An 8,875-nucleotide genomic window follows, 5' to 3' on the forward strand; every position below is an offset into this window, starting at 1 on the left:
TGGCACCCTGTGTGGTCTGATTCATGACATCTTGTGTGAAGGTCTGCAGAGAGGTTTGAGAGAAGTGTATACAACAGGACAAGGATAATGTTCAGAAGGGGATGGTAATGGTGCATTAAGTTGAATCTTAATTTTCACCATAAATTTGCTGTTTGAGCTTGTAAAAACCAAAACAATTAAACATGGAGAATTTCACAGGGTTTGACCTAACAGGTCTAAGGATAAACTTGAACTTCAACTCTAGAGTTCTAGGTGCAGAATTCTGGATGGTAGGAATTATAACATGTAAAGTCTTATCATCCTGTCAACTAGTGAATGTTGAAGTTTGAGCTATTTGTAAAAGTGTTATTATGGTAGACTTGCTTTTCTTGCTGACTCTGGTGAAGGTATAAGAAATAATCATGGATTTGCATGTCCATGGGGTCTCAGAGGTGTCTTTGTTGGAAAGAGACCCTGGAAAATGGCAGATACTCACCAGAGCAGGCTTCATGAGTGTGTGGCCAGTACTTGGGCTATACTCCAGAAGGACCCACACTTGGGGAGTAGTGGACTGTGGGTGCTACCTTGACATTCTTGATGATTTTATCACTGAATTTTTGCTTTGTAAGTGCAGTCCAGTGGGTTAATGGAATGTGCTCCAGGGACTTGGAGCCCCAGTTCAGGAGCAATCCTGCCCTTACCCCCAGGTAAGGTCCTGGCTGCCTGGTGCCCAGCCCCCACCTAGGAGCAGCTGGCACCCTGGGGACAGGCTCAGGGAGGAATGAGCTCCGGCAAGTGCGCTCTGGTGTAGCCCGAGCTACACCAGCCAGGGCATAATTTATAAAACAAGTTTCTAATTTAGCAGAAATACTGTTGTTATAAAGAATGTTGAATAATAAATATCTTCAGAAATAGTGAATGATATTTCAAAACATTTTGAATCAAATAACATGGAGTATTTTCCTTAAAGCCAACTCTAAAAAGCTGACAAAGAATGCATACCTTTGGTCCTTTGTTCAGGGTAAGGTCATTCTGGTTGGGACTGAGTGACTGGCTAGGTTATCCATCTGTCTATTTGATGTCTGTATCAGTTTCCTAGGGCTGCCCTGACAACCTACCACACACAGGTGGCTTAATGCAACAGGAACTTATTCTCTCATGATTCTGAAGGCCGAAGTCCCCATAGAAGTGTCTTTAGGGCGACATCCCCCCAGAAAGTTCTAGGGAGAATCTGTTCTTTGCCTCTTCAAGCACCTGGCAGCTCCAGGTGTTGCCTGGCTTGTAGTTACATCACTGCAAGGCCTGCCTCCATCTTTATGTGGCCACCCTCTCTCCTCTTGTGTCTCAGAGCCCCTCTGTCTTTCTTGTAAGGACACCTATCACTGGACTTAGGGCTCACCTAGATAATTTGGGGTGATTTCATCTCTAGATCTTTAACTTAATTGTATGTGTAAAGACCCTTTTTTCAAATAAGTTTTCAATCACAGGTTCTAGATAGACCTCTCTTTTGGGGAGCCACTACCAGTGCCTGGCGATGCTTCATTTATTTCATAATTTTCTTTGCAACTTAACCTACCAATGCGGTTATTACCATTATTAGGTTCTTCTTGGCGGTTACTGGTAACGTCCAGGGTTGGGCACAGGTGAGGGCTGTGGGTCTCCTCTCCTACCTCTTCACTACCTGGTTCCATGTTACAATGAAAGCAAGTCCCAAACCAAATTCTGGCGTGCGCGCACACACACACGCACGCACACACCCTGGCACAAAACACATGTCCCATTTGTTCTGTGACTCAATGAATTCCCCGCTGCTCACCAGGCCAGGCCCTGTAACAAGCACCTTGCAGGAAAGGCTCACTCATGGCATTAGCAGCAATATTCTAGTGGTGAGATTCTGCTAGGTCTCTAGGCTAGAGTTTCTGAAACTGTTGTTTTCATTCCACTAAGGAGCTCTGCAACTGAGTAGCTTGCAACCAGCCATTTATAAAGTGAAATATAGTAGAATTGAATTGAATAGAAAATAACAGACTGCATTTCATGAAGTGAGGGCAAGACGTGCTTTCTCTGGAAACTTTTCCTTTCAATGTATGTATGTATATTTCAATGATGTAAAAAAAATATATATATATTATGAAATAATTTATGTGACCTAAAAAGAGCAAGAAAATACGTCCTAAGGGAACCTGAACACAGTATTTGATAGAGTCCTTTGACCTAAGGCATCTACTTCATAGGTAGAGGCTGCCTAGAACTCTAGACTCTCAAAACCTACACACAAACAGTTGTTCTATACCGTTATTTCTAGTCAGTCTACATAACTGAATACCTACCGCTCATCTCACCAACACAAAATCATTCTAAACATCATTCATGCTAATCAGCAAATATTCTAAAGACAGCCAAAAGCTTGTAATAGCTTCCCCTTAGGATGCAGGCTTCTGATTAAGTTCATTAAAATGCCAGCTGCCCCTGAAGTGTTGTTCCTGATTAGAGTACTTCGGCTGTTACCTACCCATTGCTCAAGTAGAAATAAAACAATAGTATACTCTGTGTGCTGTAGTGTGTGTGTACACACGTGAAACAGATGGTATCAAAGTCACTCTTCCCTGCCACACACGCATGTCAAAGGAAGACTGTGATCTAACACACATGCAATATTATGTTATAATGGTTGACATTCAATGGGAAAAAAGACACAAGGAAACAAACCTACCCCTGGAAATCTCACCTGACACCTGAATTAATGGGGGGTTATGAAGCAAGGGAAAACCTGAGGGTAACAAGGATATAATCTCAGGTCTAAATGTCCAGTTCTATCTCAAGCAGCAGGTTTCATATTTGTCCCCTAAAAACGGTGAGTAGGTCTCCATTATCTGAGACACAATGAATATATCATATAATAAATATGTCAAAGGCAAACACAGAATGCAGACTGTGACTTCACATTCTGTTCTTCCAGTCGGGACCCCACCCTTAGGAGCATCTCTAAGTACACAGAGAAGAACTGCTCTGAGCCTTTACACATGGCACCCAAAGGCTGAGCATCTGAACTAGCTAATATAATTTGCAGGGCCCATTGTCAAATGAAAATGTTCAGCTCTTTTTCAAAAAGCAGGAAAAAAAGCTTTTTCTCCACCTTCTGTAATCTTTTGCTCAACTTCTCATGCATAGTGTTTTCATTTGCTGTATAATTCTGAGCCCCCTTGGACACAGGGTTATTGCGGAGTGGGGACTGACGTTTCGCATGTGGCCGGGGCCCACTCTGTGTCTCTGTGTTTCAGAGCGCACTTGCCGGAGCTCATTCCTCCCTGAGCCTGTCCCCAGGGTGCCAGCTGCTCCTAGGTGGGGGCTGGGCACCAGGCAGCCAGGACCTTACCTGGGGGTAAGGGCAGGATTGCTCCTGAACTGGGGCTCCAAGTCCCTGGAGCACATTCCATTAACCCACTGGACTGCACTTACAAAGCAAAAATTAAGTGATAAAATCATCAAGAATGTCAAGGTAGCACCCACAGTCCACTACTCCCCAAGTGTGGGTCCTTCTGGAGTATAGCCCAAGTACTGGCCACACACTCATGAAGCCTGCTCTGGTGAGTATCTGCCATTTTCCAGGGTCTCTTTCCAACAAAGACACCTCTGAGACCCCATGGACATGCAAATCCATGATTATTTCTTATACCTTCACCAGAGTCAGCAAGAAAAGCAAGTCTACCATAATAATACTTTTACAAATAGCTCAAACTTCAACATTCACTAGTTGACAGGATGATAAGACTTTACATGTTATAATTCCTACCATCCAGAATTCTGCACCTAGAATTGAGCACGGGCTTGCAAACCAAAGGATCGCAGTTCGATTCCCAGTCAGGACACATGCCTGGGTTGTAGGCCAGTTCCCAGTGGGGAACATATGAGAGGAAACTGTACATTGATGTTTCTCTCTCTCTCTCTCTCTCTCCCCCCCCTTCCCTTCCACTCTAAAGATAAATAAATAAAATCTAAAAAAAAATTGTGATGGACATGCTTATTAGGCACAAAGAGGGTGAACAGAGTTTTTCATCAAGGAACAAGCATATGCATTTCATCAGGGGATCGCTTCTAAGAGGTATCATTTCCTTAAAGAGAGGTGACCCTGGATGGGCATTCCTGGAGGATGGCAACACTACTCCTGTGTTATAAAGGACAGAGAGGCAGCCTGTACCTCAGAGTGCAGAATTTCAAATATGGTCCCTTGCTAAGACAGGTAACATCTGATTAAAAAGAACAAAAGAGAAAAATAAAAACATAGGGGACCTCATATTTAGAGAACATCAGAGCAAATCAGAAAATCAGAGACCTTTATACAGATCTTGTAAAGTTTTAAAAATCAGAGGTGATTGTTTCACTCCCACAAAAGCTGCTAACAGAATAAGCAGCTTTGTTTTAACTTCCAGTCTAGTATATGTAACAGAGGTGTATGTGGTAAGGCCAAATGATGACAAAAAAATAGATCATTTGTTTAGTTTTGATGGTTACCATGGGAATATAATTTGATCATTTCTACTGAATCATTAAATCAGAAAGGTTGCAAAATAAACCATAAATTGTATATATAAATTGTCTTTGACAACACCAGCATGAATTGCATGTGTAATCTGATAAAGCCAATGTTGTTGGTCTTCCTGGCAGCATCTCTGTATCAGGGCCAACATGCAGCGTAAAAATGATGTTTAGGAAGAACTTACACCTCATAAAAGTTATTGCAATATAATCGTATTACGATGACCTTATTGTTAAATGCTCTGAACACTTTTTTGAGGATTCAAATCATTAGACAGTTCTGTTTCATTTAACATTCCCAGTTCTTTCAGATTTTTTAAACCTTTTAAAACAATTTATTATTAGGGTTTAAAATGAATATGAGCTAACATAATTTCATCTTTGTGTGGCATAATGTAAATAAATATTATACATGATAATGTTATTTGTAAATATAATCATAATATTTATTATTTATTTAGAGTTTAACATATTCCATGTAGAAAAATAAATGTTCCCCATTGTAGGCATTCATATAATCCCCAGGGAAGGACACGTGATGATCTCTGGATTTATTTGCAGTGGCTGTTGGGTCCTCTGACTGGCAGCCTTCCCAGGTCCCTGTGAGTGATATGGGGAAGGACCTGTTCTCAGGAAAGGTGACTATGCAGAAGGAGCGAGGGAAGGGACTATTCAGTAAACACTCAGGTGGGCATATTATACACACTCAGACATATCCACAGATGTGCTTAGGCAGATTGAAAAAATACTAGAAGAAAGTATAGTGATGCATGTGTTAGCCACAGTTCTGATGATGGGATCATGGAGAGATTTAAACACACATTGCTTGTATATTTGCCCAGTCTTTAATCTTTCTATTCTTATAAACAAGTCTTTGGTGACACTGGTCTGTTGCAGTACATGGAAGTTATGGTGATGTAAAGCTTTGGTTGAGCCAGTGGAGGTAAGAAGAGTTCCAGGCAGTCAGTTCCAGCTGCTCTGTGACCCTGCATGTCCGTCTGTAGGCCTGATGTGGATCCCTGTGAATGGTATGTACATGGCTGGCCAGTGATGGGGAATAACAGCCTCACTGGCCACCCTCTCATACTTAGGTCAGCGCCAAGGGAAGTGCTCCTGGCTATGGCTTTCCTTGTGGAGCTGCAGATTTGCCCTCTCCCTTCTTACCCCATCTTCTGGTTTATCCCAAACATGCACACATCTCTTTTCCCTGTTGTTTTGTCATGCTCAATCCTGAATTACATATCTGTTCTGACTGATTCTCCCATTCAGACTCACTTGGGAAGGTTTTAACCCTCTCCTCCTGACAAGGAACCCTGCTATTATTCAAACACCCCTACCCATGGGAAACAAAACATTATTAGAGTATAAACTATTCTAAAAGCTACTATTTTCTAAGTGTTTATCAGGTGCCTACATGATTTCCCTTAGTTCAGTAAGTTCTGGCTTGCTTTTCCTAATTTCAGATGAGCAAAGGTTATGCAACTTGTACGAAATTACATAGCTTATAAATTGCTTTCAATTTGAGACAGATTCTGAGCCCATGGTTTTGAAAAGGGAAGTCCTGTTGCTGCCTCACCCTCACTGTGTTATGTTCAGTAAGTCATCTTTAATTCAGCCATAATATGATTTTCTGTGAGGTCAGAATATACATTGTCTTGCCCAGCCTGTTTCACAGGCTCTTGGGAAGTTCTGTGAAATGATACACAGAAAGAAACAGTGCATATAAGCCAGTGTGTGCACATGTAATGTCTTTTTCATGGATTGAGTCTCTAGAAGACTGTCTAGGTGGGTGGAGACACATCTGTTGTAAAGTCTAGGTTCTGGGAACTTTAGATGGTTGCAAACTGGGTACAGGAGCATGAAGTGATGAAACAAATATACTGAAGCTCCAGCTGTGGGCTGGCAAGAGGCCAGGCAGGTCTGTGTAAGATAGGGTGACTGGCTGTTCTGCTTTGCCCATGACCGAGGGGGTTTCCTAGGACTTGGGGCTTTCTATGCTAAAATTGAACATGCCAAGACCAGTGGGTTGCCTGAGTTAAGGTGGAAATGATTGGTCATCTTAATAGCAGTAAAAAAGGTAACACATGACCACTCCCTCCTTGGCACCCACTTAACTTACTCTCTACAGTATAGCATTCATCCCTCTGACTGGTGTCATGTTTGCCGCTGGACTGTGAGTGTCATGAAAGAAAGGGTTGTGTTTTTTTTTCATCATCTCATTTCCAGGGCTTAACTCAATGTCTGGCTAAAAGGAGAATCATTGCAAGTCTGCTGAAGTGATGGCATCTAACAGAATACCTGGCTTGGCTTCGGTGGTCAATAAGGGTTTTCTTGCTAGGATTACAGAACCAGTTAGTAGCATAGGGGGCTGGTCTTGACATTTTGTTTCTTAAGCCGATTAGTACAGCTGCCTTAGAAGGAAGATTATTGAGAAAATGACTATAGAATGTTTCTAGTGTATGAGCAAAAATAGGACTTAAGTGGAGGTTACATCATATATTTAAACTATCTATTTTCCAAATTAAGCCTACCTTATAATATCCATTGTAGTTCCTGTTCAGTTTTCAGTTTTAATACATTTTGCAGGAGGTGAAAACCCCTCCATCAATATTTCTCAGTAAGAGTCCTGGCTCATTTGTAATTAAGTTGCCTCTCCTGCTAATTTGTGCACATTCATATATTATCTCTTCCTTACAATTAAAAACATTACTCACTGACCATGCTTGAAATTTGAAGCCAAGATAGAGAAGTAAAAAGGGACAGAAATCAATTGGACATTTCCCTTGGGTTAAGGTATTTCTCTTCCTTTATATCTTGGCAAGTAATCACTTTTGTGGCACTAACAGCTGTAGTACAGGAACATAGTTGGTAGGTAACATGTTTTATATTCACACATGTTACTGATGAGTCTTGGATACATTTTTAAAACGGAAAAAGAAGCATGAACAGTCCATTTTTCTCATAAGTTTGTAGAAGAGAGCTGTTTGTCTCAGATAAAACCTACTTTCTATAGCAACTGAGCAGGTGAATAATCCTTGGACCATTACTGTGTGTTACCCTGATGTGGAATTAGAAGAAACCAAATTAACTAGAACATAGGTCTGTGTCTACAATATAAAGTGTGAGTCCTTCTCATACAATTTTAGAAATTCAAACACCCAATTCCAAAATAATGAACTGATGGATGATATTCAGAGTGTTAGATGTAATGTGTAAGGAAGTGGAAACATTTTCCAAAAGAATTCAAAATAGCACAATAAGACATGTCTTTATATAATTCTAAAGTTTATAAATCTAGGCAATTGATTCTTATCAGCCTCCTCCACACTGTAGTTTATTTTTCTATCTTGACCCTGTAGGCTATTCAGTTTCCTCTTTAATAAAGACAGATTTCCCAGTCCTTGTTTTGTTAATGCTGGCCTCTCTAGTCTCATTTACCCAGATGGTAGTGATAATATGCAGAATGTAATAGAGAAGGGAAATAGATAATTACATATATTATCAAAGGAAGCCAGGAAGGGCTTGGAGAAAGATACATCTGTAGATCTCAGAGGCACACATCATAGCACAGAATATCGAACCTGCAAAGAAAAGCTGTGTGATTGAAGTCAAGGTCTCAGCTGGAAAATCTCCCACAGGTAGCCCCCAAACTTTTACCTGTGTTGTTCCTTTCTGGTCTCCTGACAAATTGTTACATGACTTTTGAGGGAAAATATGACATAAATGTTATGCTTTCAGTAGAAGGACTCTATAATCACTGAACTAGCTCGAAGTCTTAATTCCCACGATTTTGGCCAAAGGAAGAGGCAACTCTAGGCATGCATTCTGTGAGAACTGTGTCCACATTAGTTTTATTGATTTTTTAAAAAAAATTTAGCTATCCTAGTAGCTATGAAATGGTATCTCATGATTTTGATTTGCATTTTTCTAATGACTAATGATGTTGAACATTTTTTAATGTGCCTATTGACTATATGTGTATCTTCTTTGGAGGAATGCCTGTTCAAGTCCTTTGTTCATTTTTGAATTGGGTTGTCTTTTTGTTGTGGAGGACCAATTAATTTTTAAATAAACTTTTAAAGCATAGTAATTTGTGTAATTTAAGTGTATCTGCTAACTTACTTAATTTGGTTTACTTGATCTGTCAAATTTAGAGAGAAAAGGCTTAAAAATTTTTCACCTTACAGTTTTGTTGAATTCTTAGATTTGTCATTGTTTTGTTTGACATGTTTTGGTACAAGGTGGTTCAGTGCTTCATCAGTAGTTCATTGTAGTTTTGATTTCTTAGTGTCATAAGAAATTTTATCCATTCAAAATGTTCTTTTCCTTTTACATCTGATTTTCTTGAATTTTACCTTGC

This window comes from Sturnira hondurensis, unplaced genomic scaffold (assembly GCF_014824575.4).
Source record: "Sturnira hondurensis isolate 20B ecotype Veracruz unplaced genomic scaffold, ASM1482457v3 Scaffold0007865, whole genome shotgun sequence".
Taxonomy (NCBI): domain Eukaryota; kingdom Metazoa; phylum Chordata; class Mammalia; order Chiroptera; family Phyllostomidae; genus Sturnira; species Sturnira hondurensis.